The sequence below is a fragment of the Sinohyriopsis cumingii genome, chromosome 10 (assembly GCF_028554795.1).
Source record: "Sinohyriopsis cumingii isolate HCF-2022 chromosome 10, ASM2855479v2, whole genome shotgun sequence".
Taxonomy (NCBI): Eukaryota; Metazoa; Mollusca; class Bivalvia; order Unionida; family Unionidae; genus Sinohyriopsis; species Sinohyriopsis cumingii.
Window position 1 is genome coordinate 40042495 of NC_142970.1, and position 16730 is coordinate 40059224.

Here is a 16730-nt window from a genome sequence, read left to right on the forward strand (position 1 = left end):
CTCTCAGTTTCAAACTGGGCATTCCATCCCATGGGGTTCTAAATGTAAACCAAGTGTAACTGATATCCTAATGAACTGCAAAGACCATAGCAGCACAACAGCAGGGGACCAGATATGTCCAGATCCAGAAATCATAGACCAGTTTCAAACTGATAATGAGCCACATAAAAATTACACATCTGCTAGAACTTCTGTGATGAAGATAACTTAAATTGCATTATTATTAATCCTCCTCCTCACATTCATCATAACTGAGATGCATCATATATGTTTTATTGTAAAATAGTTTATGCAACATAATTCAGTGAAGACCTTTACTGCCAATTTACCAGTGAACCATTTGTTTCAATGAACATATTTTATGTTGTAACAAGGAGCATCATTTAAACATCATGATACACTTATCATACCTGTATATGAAATCTTAATATTAACACTTATACTTGCAATACTACTACTAATAAAAACGCCTGCATTGATAATGTGGTTATGTTCAATTGGACTTGTATCTAAATGATCACCAGCTGTATGAAAAGACTTATTTCAGTGTATAGATATTGGATGGAATACTAGTTACCACAATTGAATAGTCATGTGATAAATGATATATTATTTTAAACAATTTATATTTGCAGTGAAACATACTTTTACATTATATTCCCTTAAATTTCATTTATAGAGCAGTATACTCTGCATTCATTAAATTACTGAAATGGTTAATAATACAACAACAAATACTGCAACTTCCAGAACCACAAAAATCAAAAGATATAAACAAAAACTTCCCTACATGTATCAACAGTTGTCACTTAATAGACAGAACTATGAAGATTTAGGACAGGATGTTAACAAATTAGGTATTCAAGTTAAAAAGAAAAAAATACCAAGTAAGCTTACTACCAAAAAATCAAACAATAACAGTGAATTTTAGTACATTCCCAGGGAACAGAATATATGATTTTTCTTAACTTGATCTGATGCATCTTAAATCTATAGAAAATGATTCATATTGTATGACTAAAATATTATGTAAACAAAAATTCCATCACTTTTTTCAGATGGAACATGCATACCCCAACCCATCCTTCTTGATCATAAAGTATACCAGCATTCCACTATAAGATGGGGAGCTGTAGTGGCTCAGTGGTTAGCTTTCTGGACCTGTGAAATAATGTAGGTTCAAATTCTACCATCGGACCAGCCTGGGTTAGCTACCATGGTGTGTCCTTGGGCAAGGCACTATACTTAAAGTGCCTTGGCACTAATAACTTACTTGTGTTGGTTTACCATAAAAGGCCAAACCAAACACAAAAAGCAACAACTTTAAAATATGAGTTTTGTCACTACTAAGTAAAGGAAAATCATACTGAAGAAATGTTTTTGTTAATACAGTTTAACGGATCTAAAAAATCTCTTTCCTCTGCAGGAGTTTAAAATGTTAAATTAAAAAGGTCATGGTACACATTGCTTTGTTCGTACACATCAGGCTCCGTAACCCATATCCAGCTAAAAATTTTAGTAGAGTCTGAATAAAAAATATTTTAATCTGGATGATAATATTCTTTCTCCATTCATATATTACACCACCAGGATTGATCCAAATAAGATTACATTTTACTATAACACTGAGGATGAGTATGCCTCTTAACAACTGACAAATGTGGAGAGAATGGAGTTAAACTGAACTTTGATTTCTTTTCAACCATAGCACTAGATGATCATTTATTATGAAAAAACCTGAATAAAGTTGGAGTTCATAACCATGACAGTCTTGATATAATATAAAGTCAATATGTTATTGTTGTCTTGAGGTATAGTTCTGTATATTACAATCTCACACAAGATCAGGGTATATTTTAGTACCATACAGTTAATTCAGGATCGTATTAATACCTATTCTGGTGAATGAAAATTAAATAAGATTTACTATTTTGGAACCAGTTGCAATAAAGTTTACTACACAAGAGAAAATATGACTTTACTGTAATATCTAAAATGTAAAATCTGCAAACAGAATACTTGCTTGACTTTACACTTCAACTATATCATAATATTTATTTGAAATGAATTTATACAAATGGCATTAAATTGGGTTTCAGGCTGGTAATGACAACGGTAGTAGTGAATGGGGACGGTCTAGGGACTAGGGGACTTCCATGTTAAAAAGGGTATATCCTCTCTGGGGACTATGTACTTTAACATGAGAGAAAAAAAATATCCATTCTAGGGACAAGGGGAATTTAACATGGGAGAAAAAAAAAAACTATCCACTCTAGGGACAAGGGAAAATGAACATGGGGAATAAATCGTGGGACTGTCTAGGGACTAGGAGAAATGGAACAGGGTCGGGACCCTTTTTTAATAATGTCCCGACCTGATGGGTCTATGAAAATGGAACAGGCGAAAATTGAAACAGGGAGGGGTCTCTATATTTTTATTACTTTTTTAAACAAAAAAATAAAAAAGGGGGTAGGCAATTGAAAGTCAAGATCTTTTCGAGAGATAGGAGTGGCCCTGAAAAGGGCCTTTGGTTTTCTTCTTCTTCTAATTTCTTCTATTTCTCCACCAGCTTCTTATTTTCTGTCCTACACTTTTTCTATTCTTTTCTTTCTTTTTTTCCTCCTTTTTCTTCTTTTTCTCTTCTTTCTGCTTCTCCTCCTCTTCTTTCTTCCTCTTCACATTTTCTTCTTCCTTTTCAATTTTTTCGTTCCATGCTCTCATCCTTATCCTTTCCTCTTCATCCTCCTTCTCCTCCTTTATTTCTTTCAACAGATCACTTATGATTTCCTTTAGTTTTCTTAAATTGTTGATCTCCATCTTCACTCGATGGGGACTATAAGAATAGTGATCCTCGTTTAGGTTAACTAACATTTGCTCCATCATGCCCAAATTGTCCAGGACATCTTGCAATCTTTTTTTCATTTTATCAAGGTGGTTCGAAGCCATCTTCTTTTTTATTCTTTGTAGAATGGTGCGAATGACGAACGTTGTGGGTTCTTATACGGAAAGCGCGGACATGAAGGAAAACATCCCCCTAAGACCCAAAACTTATATTACATAGATCACTTAAAACATGCGGATGTGAAGGAAAACATCCCCTACTTTTCTCATTTCATATTATCTACTATTCACATACGTGAAGCAGCAATAAACAAAGCCCAATAATCTACTATCCACACAAACTTGCTTGATCACTTACAAACACAAACACATACGCTCAGACTAGGAAAAAAGAGTCAGTGTTTATATTCACACTACTCTACATACACACATTGGCAAATGGATTACTATATCTTTTCTAGAGTATTGGGTAGCCCTGAAAAGGGCTGTTTGTTTTGAACTCCAGGGCACCTGGTTAATGGTTGCACCTCCCCGGCCTGGCACCGCAGACACATCTCCTACTCCAATCACCTTTCACTCTTTTTGCTGGGAGTGCAGAGGCGGAATGAGTGGCTTCAGAATCCCAATCTTCTGTCTCTGGGATTCTGAAATTTCCTTGTTGTGTCTGTGGTACAGCCATTCCTCACTCTTTTTCCTCCTCTTCTTTTTTTCTTCTCTCCTCCTCTTTCATCCTTCCTTCTTCCACTATAGCCTCTGCGGCCAGCTCATTCAGTATGAGCCTGGCATATCTCAGGTGCACATGAAGTTGAAGCAATTTCGCTAGCCTTCTGCTCATTTTGTAGTGTTGATCAATCAACAAGGGTAGCTAGACTGCCTAGCGCTTTTCAATTTATACTAAAAGCGCGGACGTGAAGGAAAACATCCCCCTAAGACCCAAAACTTTATTACCTAGGTCACTTTAAACGCGCGGACCTAAAAGAAACACTCACTCACTTTTTATACTACCCATCACTGTTCTAAAAAATTTTCATTAAACAAATAATATACTTTCCACATACCTAATGCAGTCAAATAAAACCCCAAATCTACTATTCCCACACTTCAAACAACAAAAAAACATTATCATAATCTACTATCCACACAAACTTACGTGAGCGCTTACAATCACACACACACACACACACACATAAACATATACAATCACACCATAAATGAGTGAGTGTTTATATTCACACTACTCTACATACACACATTGGCAAATCGATTCTTATTTCTTTTCTAGAGATTGGGGTAGCCCTGAAAAGGGCTGTTTTTTTGCTTGCGTGAAGTTGAAGCTAGGGCGATCTTTTATATTCTAAGAATGCGACGTCCTCTGACGATAGGCTTTCTGACAATAGGTCTGCTTCTTCGGAAAGAGAAGAAGAACTATTTGGTGTCAATACGACAATCGACAAAGCCTCTGTCAGGTTCAGGTTGCTGCTGCTGCTGTTGTTGCTGCTCTCTCTGCTGTTTCTGAAGTCTGTACTTCTCTGTCTATTCTTCTTTCTCCCTGTTCATTTCTTCTCTGAAGAGCTCTTCTATCAGGTCTTCAGTGACTTTTAACATTCTCACATTCTCTATCTCTTCCGGCTTCGGTATCAGACTGTGTCTGACCCTATGCAAATTCACATAGGCTTTGTTTAGCTTAGCTAGTCTGGAGCACATCTTCGTAGGAGGATGAGTTGACAGTGGATGGTTAGACTGGAAACTACCCCGGTTTTAATAGTCAAAGCGCGGACGTGAAGGAACACATCCCTGCACAGTTTTCTAATCAGACCGTTCAATGAGTGTCATGGGAGGGATAGTAAGAAGACAAAGAGCATGAATCAAAATTCTTATAGCCAAACAAAAGACAAAGGCATTTTTTCTTTTAAACAACATTTTTTAAGATACCTGTTATTATTGTCAAGAAAAAGGACATTGGTCTCCAGATTGCCCAAAAAAGAAACAAGAGGAGTCAGAAGAAGAGAGGGATACTTCAGAGGAAGAAGAAGAAGAAGAGGAAGAAAACAGACAGGTGAAGAAAAAGAAACAGGAGAAGAAAAGAAGGGAAGAAAGTGAGGAGGAAGAGGAGGAAAAGACTGTGATGGTGAAGAAATTAAAAAAACAGAGAGAGTGAACAATGAGACAGAATAAGTCTATGAACTTTTTAAAGTGCTCTGTTGTGAATTGTGAATTGTAAATATTTATAAAAGAATAAATTAATTATAAAAGGTAAGTGTCTTTGGGTTTTGATTTTAAAATAAGAATCTACACTCACGCACACTCATACACAGACACGTACTATTGGGTAAAATGTTTTTTTTTTAGTTATTGGCAATTAAAAGTCTATCTCTTTTCGAGAGACGTGGGTGGCCCTGAAAAGGGTCTTTTTTGGTGTAAGGGGTGAGTTTAAACAATCAACATTAACTGTCTTAAGCCTTTGCCACGGCCAAGGCCTACTTCTGGACTGCGTACTGTTGATGATGATTTGTTTGAAATCACTAAGGGTGGTACGGTAGGCTTAGTCACAGGGTTGAAGTGTTTAGCGCGGGAAGGTCGTATTCTCCTCGGCCGTAATAAAGAAGTCTGATACATTTGTTTCAGACTTCTTAACTCCGCTAAAATGTCTAACAGTACTGTGACCGTTTGATTTTGACACCCTTGTTTCTTTGCTGCTGCTTCTTCTTCTTCTCGTTTTTTTCTTACCTCTTCTTCTTGCTGCTGTTGCTGTAGGAGAAAAGCTTGTTCCGCTTCCTTTTGCTGTTGTATAAATTTCTCCAATTCTTCTTTCTGTCTCTGTCTAAAATTTTCCATGTGCGGTAATGAAGGAGAAGGTGACGAAAGTTCAGGAACAAATTCTTGCGAGGTAAAAAAATCCACAAAATCCCAATTCACCTCTTCTGAAAGTAAGTCCAGGTTCCCTTGGGTAGTCTCCACCGTCGGTGCACCCCAATTGATCGTTTTCTGAGTTTCTGTCTTGTTGAAAAACTGTCGCATAGATTGACTGCGCACAGGAGCTAGCGAATCTATATAGACTACGTGACGTCACAGACTGCTCTCTTCGGATTGGATGTGGGCTGACTGAATTTTGTAACACGTGTTTGGATTGGTCAACAAACTGAATCCGTTTCAATCCTTCCTCTCCCTATAAATATGTACAGTTCACTGCATTCCTTCATCTGTTACTGTGGACCGACGTACAATCTTCAACGCTTGTGTCTTCGATGATGTTCCGGATGGACATACCAATGTATGTCCGATCCAACTGGACAGTTATCCACAGGACAGACACCAGCCTGTGGATGCGAAGAATCTATGTGCAGCATCAAGGATGCCTCAAAAGAGTCTTAATCTATGGTCCTACAGTCAGGAGCAGCCTAAGGTCAAGAAGAAGATGTCACAGATGCCCTTTATGTTAACGGTATATTAACATAAAAACAAAGGCCCTTTTCAGGGCCATTCCTATCTCTAGAAAAGATCTTGACTTTCAATTGCCTACCCCTTTTTTATTTTTTTGTTTAAAAAAATAATAAAAAAATAGAGACCCCTCCTTGTTTCAATTTTCGCCTGTTCCATTTTCATAGACCCATCAGGTCGGGACCTTATTAAAATAGGGTCCCGACCCTGTTCCATTTCCCCATGTCCCTAGACAGTCCCATGATTTATTCCCCATGTTCAATTTCCCTTGTTCCTAGAGTGGATATTTTTTTTCTTCTCCCATGTTAAATTCCCTTTGTCCCTAGAATGGATATTTTTTTTTTCCATGTTAAATTACATAGTCCCCAGAGTGGATATTTTTTTCTCCGATGTTAAATTTACATAGTCCCCAGAGTGGATATACCCTTTTTAACATGGAAGACCCCCAGTCCCTAGACCATCCCTATTCACTACTAACGGTCACACTGACTTAGACCCAGGGTGGGCAACCATGTCACCAATTACCACAAGTGGCAAATTGGCCATGTAAGTTTGGTTCAGTTGTGGCATGGTATGATGTTTTTCACTTCTCATTCACCACACATGTGGCTACATTGAAAAATAGTTTGCCCACCTCAGACTTAGACAACTAGTAAATTATGAAAGAAAAATGTCATTAAATTATGCTTTTCTGGATTGCTATATTAATAAATTATTGTTGAGATGAAGTTAGAATATTATGTCAGTGAAGATATCACTCACAGTGACTTTGACATTTTGAGCTTTTTATGAAGACATTGGAATTATGTGTATGAAGTGCTAGATTAAGTGTGTGTGTAATTTGGGTTTGTTACATTACAAAAAAATGTGATGTAATTTTAAAAAGTTACTAGTTTAAAAAAAAACTCAATCATATCATGGATTAAGTAATGATTAAATTGTATTGCAAAGATCAAATCAGCAAGGATAATACCCACAATGACTTGGGTATTCTATATCCCTAACAACATTTTTGGATCTATACTGTATAAGAAATTGAATCATGTATTGCAGCATAAGACAAATTTCTCAGGCATGGAATTAGAGTCTTAAATACAGAAAATCAGTACATACAAAATAAACGTGTTGGTATGTGAAGACAACACTACTTGACAATATAGCCAAGTTCTTATAACAAATGATATAACTATATGTAGTTCGCTTGTAAAATAAGTTAGGAATGAATATTAATTATATAATGTAGAATAGAGAAAAGCACATTAAATTCCACCAATAAATATTTTGTGCTTAAATAAAATCTTAAACAAAAATGTACAAGTCCAAAATATAGTTCTACAATATAAGACATAGCACATGTTGTTTTTGTTTTAGTGCTATGTCTTACTACCCAAATAACGGCCATGTATATGAGTTCCAATGTCAATTGACATCGGAATGAGTAGTCCAAGTTTCAGGAATATCTCACACACTTTATCAGCCTATATCGACACTCTTCCACTAATTTATGTGTAATTAATATACTTACAGTACTGTCTTTATCCTGGTGGAGTGAAAATATGACACTAGCAAATGGACACATTTTCATGTTCCATTGACATACATTTGAATTTGTTGCAGTGCAACGGTAGTCGAGGTACACCAGAGCATGTTTAAGTAGGTTCATGTGGGGGATATGTTTCTTGAATGAAATGAAACCTTGCTTACAGTTCCAATAGGCAAAACATATTTTTATTTGTTTCATTAAAGAATAATGTTTCAGCTAAATCCGATTTTGGCATTCCTGACTTTCATCGCTTTCCAGCCAACTGAAATGTAGGCCAACAAAAGTTGAAAACAGGTCCGGTTCGTTTGTGAGAATTTGAATTTGTTAGAGAAAAGACATCAGGGTAAGTAAAGTCTGACAAAAACATTATAACTTTACTTTGTAGAAATGCATTGTTATTGGTTACCAGTTGTTTGTGATATTTCTGAAAATTTGACTTTCATTACACTGTTAGTCGACATCAAAACGCTCCACACAGCACCCTTCATTAGGCAGTAATACCCATCAGCCCCCCAACAAAAATATTGGGTGATGTGTCTTATGTTATCGGACTAGTCCAAAATATTGCTTAAGTTCCTAAACTATATACAGAACAGTAAAAAGCAACTTAAAGAAAATATATAACTTTTAAAAAACTCATAGTAATTGCAGTATTAGTTAGAAAGCTGCTGAGCTCTCTTCATGCATGCAGCCCACAACACCTTATATACTTATGACATATTGCATAAAAACCCCAGCTTGTTAGAACCTTTAAACAAACATGGGACTTAGTATCGCAAAAGTACATTTAGTAAATCTGCACAATAATTATATTTAAAAAAATATCAACTTAATAGTTTACACATTAGTACCTAATGATTATATAGCCAAGAAGTAAAAAAGTTGATTTCTCGTTGTACATGCCATGTTTACTGCTGCTGCTCATAGCAAGGGTTTGAAACCTGTGTTAAGCTATGCACTTTTACAGTATCATCGAGATACACCACATGACAAGATTAGTCAGCATGTGTTTGTATCAAGTGAAATAAAACAGAGAAAATCAAAACTTAAACACAGTGACATACAGAAACTTAATATTGGTATAAACACATTGAGTATATATTTATAAGTCTGAAATGGTTAATTAAAAATAGTTATTAGTCAAATTATCAAGGATGCCAGTTACTAGCTTTGACACTCCAGTTTTGTTAACTGAAAACATGTAGACTCAAGCCACATCTACACTGATAATTTCTGGCACTTTCAAGGCTGATATTGCCCTTTAATTAAAATCTGCAAACATTTTTGACAATTTTATCTGCACACATTGCTTTACATTTTATACACATCTGACTTGCCAGTATTTCTCCCAGCCATTGAGCTATCATTGGCAGAGGAGATCTTTTTGCAAAAAATATTTCCAGATCAAATCCTGTTTGGTGACTTGTAAATCGACATGGAATAGCACAACCCTAGCACAAATATTACTACACTACTTTGTGGAGACATTGAGGCTATGACATTGTAGCTACTCAACCTTCTGTCCTATGACCATTTTGAATTTTGCGCTAGATATGGCTATTACCAGATACCGGTGTCTAAAAAGTACATAGGTGCTTTCTGGAAAGATTTGCATGCAGTAAGATTGCAAATCAGATCCACAATATTTCCATCAATATGAACACAGATTGGGGTGGGGGTGCCATTGAAATATTTTCTAAATATTTAAACAGGTTTTCAATGAATTGTTGCTTTTTGTTTTTATTAGCAGGTATTTATACATTTATAAAATGAGTGTCCTCTATCACAATATGTATCAATCTCCCTGCAATAAAGTTTCCCTTGTTTTTTTTGCTCCCAAGTTACTCCCATTTTATTCTTGATAAAAGTAGCTACCCTTCCCCTTACATCTCCTTATAATCATTCACAATTATAACCCCATTTAATTTTTCCTCACATAAAGTTATTAGTTCTTTAGTCAACTTATTATGTGTTTCTTGTATGAAAATCATATCATAATTTGTCTTGTTGTTTAGTTTAATTATGTTTTCCCTATTTATTCAGTTTAAATTTGCTGAGGCTATATGGAAGTTTTTTATATCCATTTTCGCCTCTCCACCAGGTTGTCGCATTTTTGGTTATACATTAAGTATTATTGGTTTTAATTTAGAATTGAAATATCACCTAGGGATCAAATAGTAATTTATTAGTCAACATGTAGACCCACTCCATGACCTTCTTGAATCTGTAACCCAGAAATTCCGATTAACTATGCATCTTTTAAAATCATACAATACATTATATCGAATATGGTAATGTATACCTTAAAACAATACTGTATTTTAATCAAAGTTTCCAATTTTGCAAGAAGTTGTCCCGCACATACAAAATCATCTGCTACTCAATATGTAAACTTGTCGCTAGAACATAAATTCTCCAAAAAATTCCCCAGCATATAGTCTGTTTCAAAATTCTTTAGTAATTTTCCCCCATCAACAAGATGTAAACACATTGCATCCTATTTCATTGTTGTTTCTTTTCCACATAATAGCTTATTTTTTTTATAAAATGTTAAACTTTACTAATCTTTTTTCAAGATCACTTTAGTTTGCAAAAGTATATCTTGTAATTTATTGGCATTCTACATTGAATTTTGTAAACTAGCTATAAACCTGACCTAATTACCCAACTTAACTGCTGACAGAAACAGTCTACAGTAAATGTATTTCACTTCTATAGCTCGATGGATAAACATTACATCTTTTAAAGCTGTGCACAGAATAGGCCGACATATCACGAGTCAGGAAAACATGGGGGTGGTATCCCCTGTGTCCAAAATTAATATCATTTTGAATAGAATATTCTAGTGACAATTGTCTCTTTTCAAATAGTAAGCATTGCTTTATTTTATTTTCGTCAATCTGTCAAATTCGGTATGCATTTTGCTTTAATATTTGAGATGGAAACCTTAGGTGCATAGAAATGTGAGACAGCATTGTACATCATGGATGGTGTCCAGCATACTTTTATGATCATAAAACAAAATCCCATTGTTTTAGTTATGGCCACTGATTTTAAAAATATTAATCCAAGCTAAATATAATAATAATAGTATGAGGACTTTGTTTAGCGCCTACTCTTTAGAAGCTCTAAGCGCTTTGCAACATTAGACAACATAAAAACATACACAATGATATGATTACAAAAACAAACACCATGAAATTAGAAAACATAAAAAACATGCTGAGAATATTTAAGGTAGTTAACATTATTAAGTCATTAAGTTTGTTTTTGCAGTCGGAATAAGTAGTTTTGAGAGCACTCTTGAATGGGATCACTGCGTCTTTGTGTCTAAGTTCAGTGGGCAATTCATTCCATGTTGCTGGGCCCTGGTATGCAAACGAATACTGTCCATGTGACTTTGTTTTCGTAGTGAGAATAATGAGTATATGATTGTCGGAAGAGGAGTGTAGGTATCTTGCTGGTGTGTACACATAGGTGAGGTCGGATAGGTATGTTGGACTAGAGTCTGTCAGTGAAACGTAACACAGAGAACAAATGTTGTGCTTGATTCTGGATCGAATGGATAGCCAGTGTTGGGTACAGAGCAGCGGGGAGGTGTGCTCTGATTGTGGTACTCTAAGTATGATCCAAGCAGCTATGTTTTGAACTTTTTGAAGTCTCTGCAGTAGATATTAAGATGAACCAGACAGAACTGAGTTACCATAGTCCAGTCTTGAAAGTAGTAATGAACACACAAGTGTTTTAGTGGCATCAACTGAAAGATATCTGAGAATGGAGCTGATGTGTCTCAGCTCAAGATATGCAGCCTTGCACATGTTCATGACATGTTGGTGCAATGTGAGAGTACTGTCCAGAGTAACACCTAGGTTTTGTACTGATTGTGTGAATTTAATGTTGGTGTTGCTGATATTTGTTGTGCGAGGTATAGGATGTGAATGAGAATGTCGTTGTGTTGTAATCAGAATGGCCTCAGTTTTATCACCATTCATCTGCAGCTTGTTACAAGTCATCCATGATTTCACATCAGAAATGCACATCGTTACACCTTGGATGGTATCATCAACTTCAGTTGGGTGGCTAGATTTGTATATTTGGGTGTCATCACTGTACAATTGGTGAGACACTGGATGATGATCTATGACACTTGAGAGCAGCTGAGTGTATAGACTGTAGAGAACAGGTCCCAGAACAGACCCCTGTGGAACACCACAACATTGATCAACTGGGCTGGAGTCTAATCTATTTGCAGACACAATTTGTATCCTGTGGCAAGGGCGATATGCAGATTGTACATTGCTAAAAAGACTGTTTGAATTCAGACAAGATACAAGCTGGGATTGAACAACCTTTTCTAAGATTTTTTATATGAATTAGAGATTAGAAACCGGGCAGTAGTTCTTTAAATCATTATGGTGTAGTGTTAGTTTCTTCAGCAAAGGTTTTACAATGGGAGTTTTGAAAAATGATGGAAATTATGCTGATGAGAGAGAAGTATTAATAACATCAGTTAGTGAAGGCAATACTGGATCTAAGCACTCAAGCAGCAGTAATGTTGGAATTGGATCAAGTTCACATGACTTTGGTGCACTCCAGGATGATTACTTAAAAATGCATTTATTGGTAGTGAGAGACTAAATACATGACTTGATACTTGTGTTTAGCATTAATTGGAAAGCTGAAGATTAGTAACCTTTTGACATACATATCTTAATTGTACCATTTAATTTACAAAATTCAATGTAATTTGCATTGGTAAAATGTGTAGCACAAGAAAAGTCATTATGAATCAGAGATAAATCATATCTTTGTTTTGTCTGGAGCTTGACTAATTTATTGCACATTTCTGTACACTATTTTGTCTTTAATCCAGGATTATTCACTGCATTCGGATGCATTTCATGGTGAAAATTCACCAGCTGGATTTAAAAGTGGTGAATATTGCTAGCGATTGTTCTGCAAACCCTCTATGTCACACGGAGTCAGTGTATTCAAGGACTCATACAGTATTTACAAGTTCTCATTGATATTTCAGATGAAAATGAAGAACTGAAAAAAAGATGAAAATCTCAAGTGGAAACCTTTCTGGTCAGCCATCTCATCCAAAACCTCCTGAAGTGGAGAGTATTTTGCAGACTCCAAGATTTCCTCTTATACTGCTGGTATGTTCTATTTAGTTTATCTGGTCTCTTTTTATCAATTGCTTTTATACCATGCCACAATTGGAAATTCCTTATCAAAAGTATGTATAGATTTCATCATTTTTCTGTCTGTTTAATAAGATGTGTTTAAGAGTACTTACTTACTCATGATGCTGTATATATGAGATTAGATGTTTTGTTAAAAAAGAATGCATTTTGTGATATATTGTATCACTGCCTTATATGCAGTGGTCATTGCAACCAATATGCATTTTGTTTACATGCCAAAAAATCCAGTCTGATTTCTTTGTTTCTTTTTTACTGCAATTAAGGAGTAGTGATTATTTTTATACATAGCTGCATCCAGAAGGACAACACTATCACCATCCCCATCCACTCTGGAGTGGAGAATATAAAGATTTCTCTCTGCCAATTCCTCTGCAAGTAGTATGTATTGAGGATGGAAAAAAATGTACATTATAAAATAATGAAACAAATACTACAGGTGTTGACTTTTATATAATCTCTTATTTCATTTACAGCTCTCTAAATACGAGTAAGTCAATTATACACTATATTTATGAATTTAATTCTCATCTAAGGTAGTAGAACTGTTTTATGTTTGACAAAATGTTGGGTAATTTGTGGCCGTACACTAAAAACACATTTTGTAGCATTTAAAAATGCTTATGTTCAATGCACGTAAAACTCATTGGTTTGTTGTCACTTCAGTTGATAATAGTCTTGTCATCTTGTAGACATTTTGAATGTTAGTGTTCAATGCTAAGGTCATATACATTGATTCAAGATCAAAATTTGTTTGCAAAATGGAAGATTATGATATGAAAGCACAAGCTCTTGTAGCTTAGATATTGTTATTTCAGAACATTGTGAGATGTTAATTAATTAAATTATAGGTCATAAAACATACTGTTCAAGACTTATTTGTGCAAATAAACAATTAATTGTTTTTCATTGATGTGTCGACTGTTCATCATTAGATTGGTTTTTTTATTTTTCTTTCTGATGTATACCATTGTCTTGTGTAAGTCAGACGCCTAAACCATCTACATTGAATGCAGACTTTACAGACACCAGCAGTGAAACAACATATCCAGGGAATAAACAAAAAAAGGATTATAGGGAAAAGTTTTCATATAAACTGTACAAAAACCATGTATTTCATTCCATAAATATTTTTCATTGTTAAACCCATGTTCACTGTACAGATCTTTATAAGGAGTTTATAATAATGATCTTGATCTTTCAAAACTAATTTCATCACAAATCTCTTACAGATTTCCAGTTCAATGTACTTATGAAACTGGACACAAATATTGAGAATTTGTTGGAGCAGCTGGCCCTCCAAGTTCATACACAAGGCCCAGACAGAATATAGAGAAGAAATTCTTGCAATGCCATGTGATTCAGTGGAGGAACTAGAGGGCCTTTGCCAGAGGTTGGAGGAGAATCCCAAACTCTCCAAGAAGATGGTAAATTGGGGCCTTATTCTCTATTTAAAAAAAACTGTTATAACCTTTATTTGCTGTTGTGAACCTCAATATGTATTATGCAAGTTCTGCAGTGCCTGTATAATTATTTTTGGGGGTGGGGTGAACATGTAGTTGTCAGCTGTTTTGTCTTACGGATGTAGGCCAAAATATGTTTAGAGATGAACATGTAACAGGTATTTTACTACATATACACTATTATGTATTATGTGGCTACTTTAATTCAATCCTTGAGTGAATGTCATTTATGAAGTTAATAGATTCACGGTGGTTAATTTGGTTTATAATTGCTATTAGTAAATTGTGTTGCATAGTTAATGTTATCAATTTTTTTCAAGTTAGAGAAATTAAATTTGCTTGCAAAACCATGGCAAAAAATAACTATATACAAGCATATTTTGTCACAACGATCATGAAATACTATTACCAATAATAATATCAAAATCAAAAAATAGTAATATTATTATTATTATTATTTTCAGATATGCTACTTGAACTCCCTTGGCAGGTTTACAATTGGGGATAGTGTCTGCAGGATGATGAAAAAGCTTAAAACAAAAAGACTGGCCAGAGTATAGTCCAAAGGGACGTAAGGGGAAAAAAGCATTTCAAGAGCTTGTGATATGTCAGGTTTTGATAAGTAAGTATGGCTTGATTTAAATTGTGTTTTTCATGTGACTTGCCAGAGATTTTTAAATGAATTTATAAAGTAACTTGAGACCACATTTCAAAGTACATGTTTTAAAATATTCCATTGATTATTGCTGGCATTTAGAAAAATGCAAAGCATCCTTTGTTGTGAAACTTATTTTAAAACATTATATTACTCTTGCAGAAGCCTGCTTGAAAAATAATGGCAAAGCAAAGGCAAATGGAATGGAAGAGGCCATATCAGAGACCCTCAAATATGCACCCAGCCAACGCAGAATGATAAAAAACAAGGTAATCCAAATGACTCTTATTTCATCAATATTGGATTCAGTTTCGCTTTTAAAGAATAGTATCTGCAAAGCGGATGCATTTCTAAACTGATAACAAAATCAGCTTATCCTATTGCCCAGGACTATCAGAGCTAGAGTCCAGCTAACTACAATATACATATATCTTGTCTGATCGGACAAGTGCCTCCATTTGGAATTTTTAATCACATGAAATATTTGGATGAAATAAATTCATCTTTGTGCAAATTGATTGCACCATCCACTTGCCAGAAATGACAAGTTAGTGCAAAGTTATCTTGTATCATGGCTTAATGATAGTAAGGGAAGCACAAGTGCAGTGAAGAAAATTTCATACATTTTTATAATGCTGATTAACATGACTTCTGCATATGTAACTAGTGCTGAGATGATATGACTTTATTTAAGCATTACAATTTTGTTTTAATTTGCCGGTGCCTGAGCAGAAGAAGTAATTGATAAACTTTACAGTGGAGTTGGAGACTGAATCTGATTCATAATCTTAATTAAATCTAGAAAATAAACATTAAAGTCATATTAAAATATATGTTGTATTGTTTCCTTCTTTCATTTTTCTCTTAAAAACAAATGTCTGAACCTTTAGTCTGTAAATTCAGTGGATTCCTTATCAGCCCATCTACTTTTACTTTACACCATGCTGCTTAAAAAAAAAATGAATTATCCCCATTAGGGTAGGTCCCCCCAACCCCCCACCCTACTTTGTCAACTTAACCTGCCACATTTAAATTTAATGGAAGGCCCTGCTGTAAAGCCTGTTAGTAAAACTACTCAACACGAGGATTTCATACATTTGCAACTCCTAGATGGATGGTAATGTTTTCATTTTTGTAATGTAGATTTGGACATTCTTGCCACCAGTATGGAATATTTGTTTCAGAAACACAAGCAGCTTTCATCAGATTTGCATATAGGTTTTATATGTTGTGAGTATGTTGTAGGAAGTTTGTTTTAATAACATTATACAGCATTCCAGCAAGTTCACCAAATCACATTGCCACAACGTTATATGACGTTGCCACAATCTTATGGCAATGTTATTTCAACATGTAACTGTTAGCTCTGTTACACCTCTCCATGACGATGACACTGACAGCCTGGAGGAGGACCCCTCCCACAGACTATTATGAAAGCAAGTTCAATTACAAATTTTATTAAATCTCTCTAGGTCTTCATTGATTTCATGGCCAAATACATGGAAATGGAGGAAAATGAGGGAAGATCATATGATATGATGCATGTGGAAATGTCAGAAAAGTGTCTGTATTGTTCACCAACT

At 35.1% G+C, this 16730-nt stretch overlaps 2 long non-coding RNA genes across 5 annotated transcripts in view; both read left to right on the forward strand.

The window, feature by feature from the left end:
* The window catches only part of LOC149789907 (uncharacterized), a 2017354-nt gene that overhangs the window by 679073 nt on the left and 1321551 nt on the right, over positions 1 to 16730 (forward strand). For all 3 annotated transcript variants that reach the window (XR_016423761.1, XR_016423762.1, XR_016423760.1), the window contains exon 9: positions 1059 to 1173. This is a non-coding gene — a long non-coding RNA (uncharacterized LOC149789907). The remainder of the gene's footprint in view (positions 1 to 1058; positions 1174 to 16730) is intronic.
* Positions 12831 to 15418, forward strand: LOC149789913 (uncharacterized). 2 transcript variants are annotated; one of them, XR_016423998.1, is made up of 4 exons: positions 12831 to 12984; positions 14262 to 14456; positions 14957 to 15114; positions 15310 to 15418. It is a non-coding gene; the product is annotated as an uncharacterized LOC149789913 (long non-coding RNA). The 2 variants fall into 2 exon arrangements; XR_016423997.1 differs by lacking the exon at positions 12831 to 12984 and adding an exon at positions 13097 to 13410.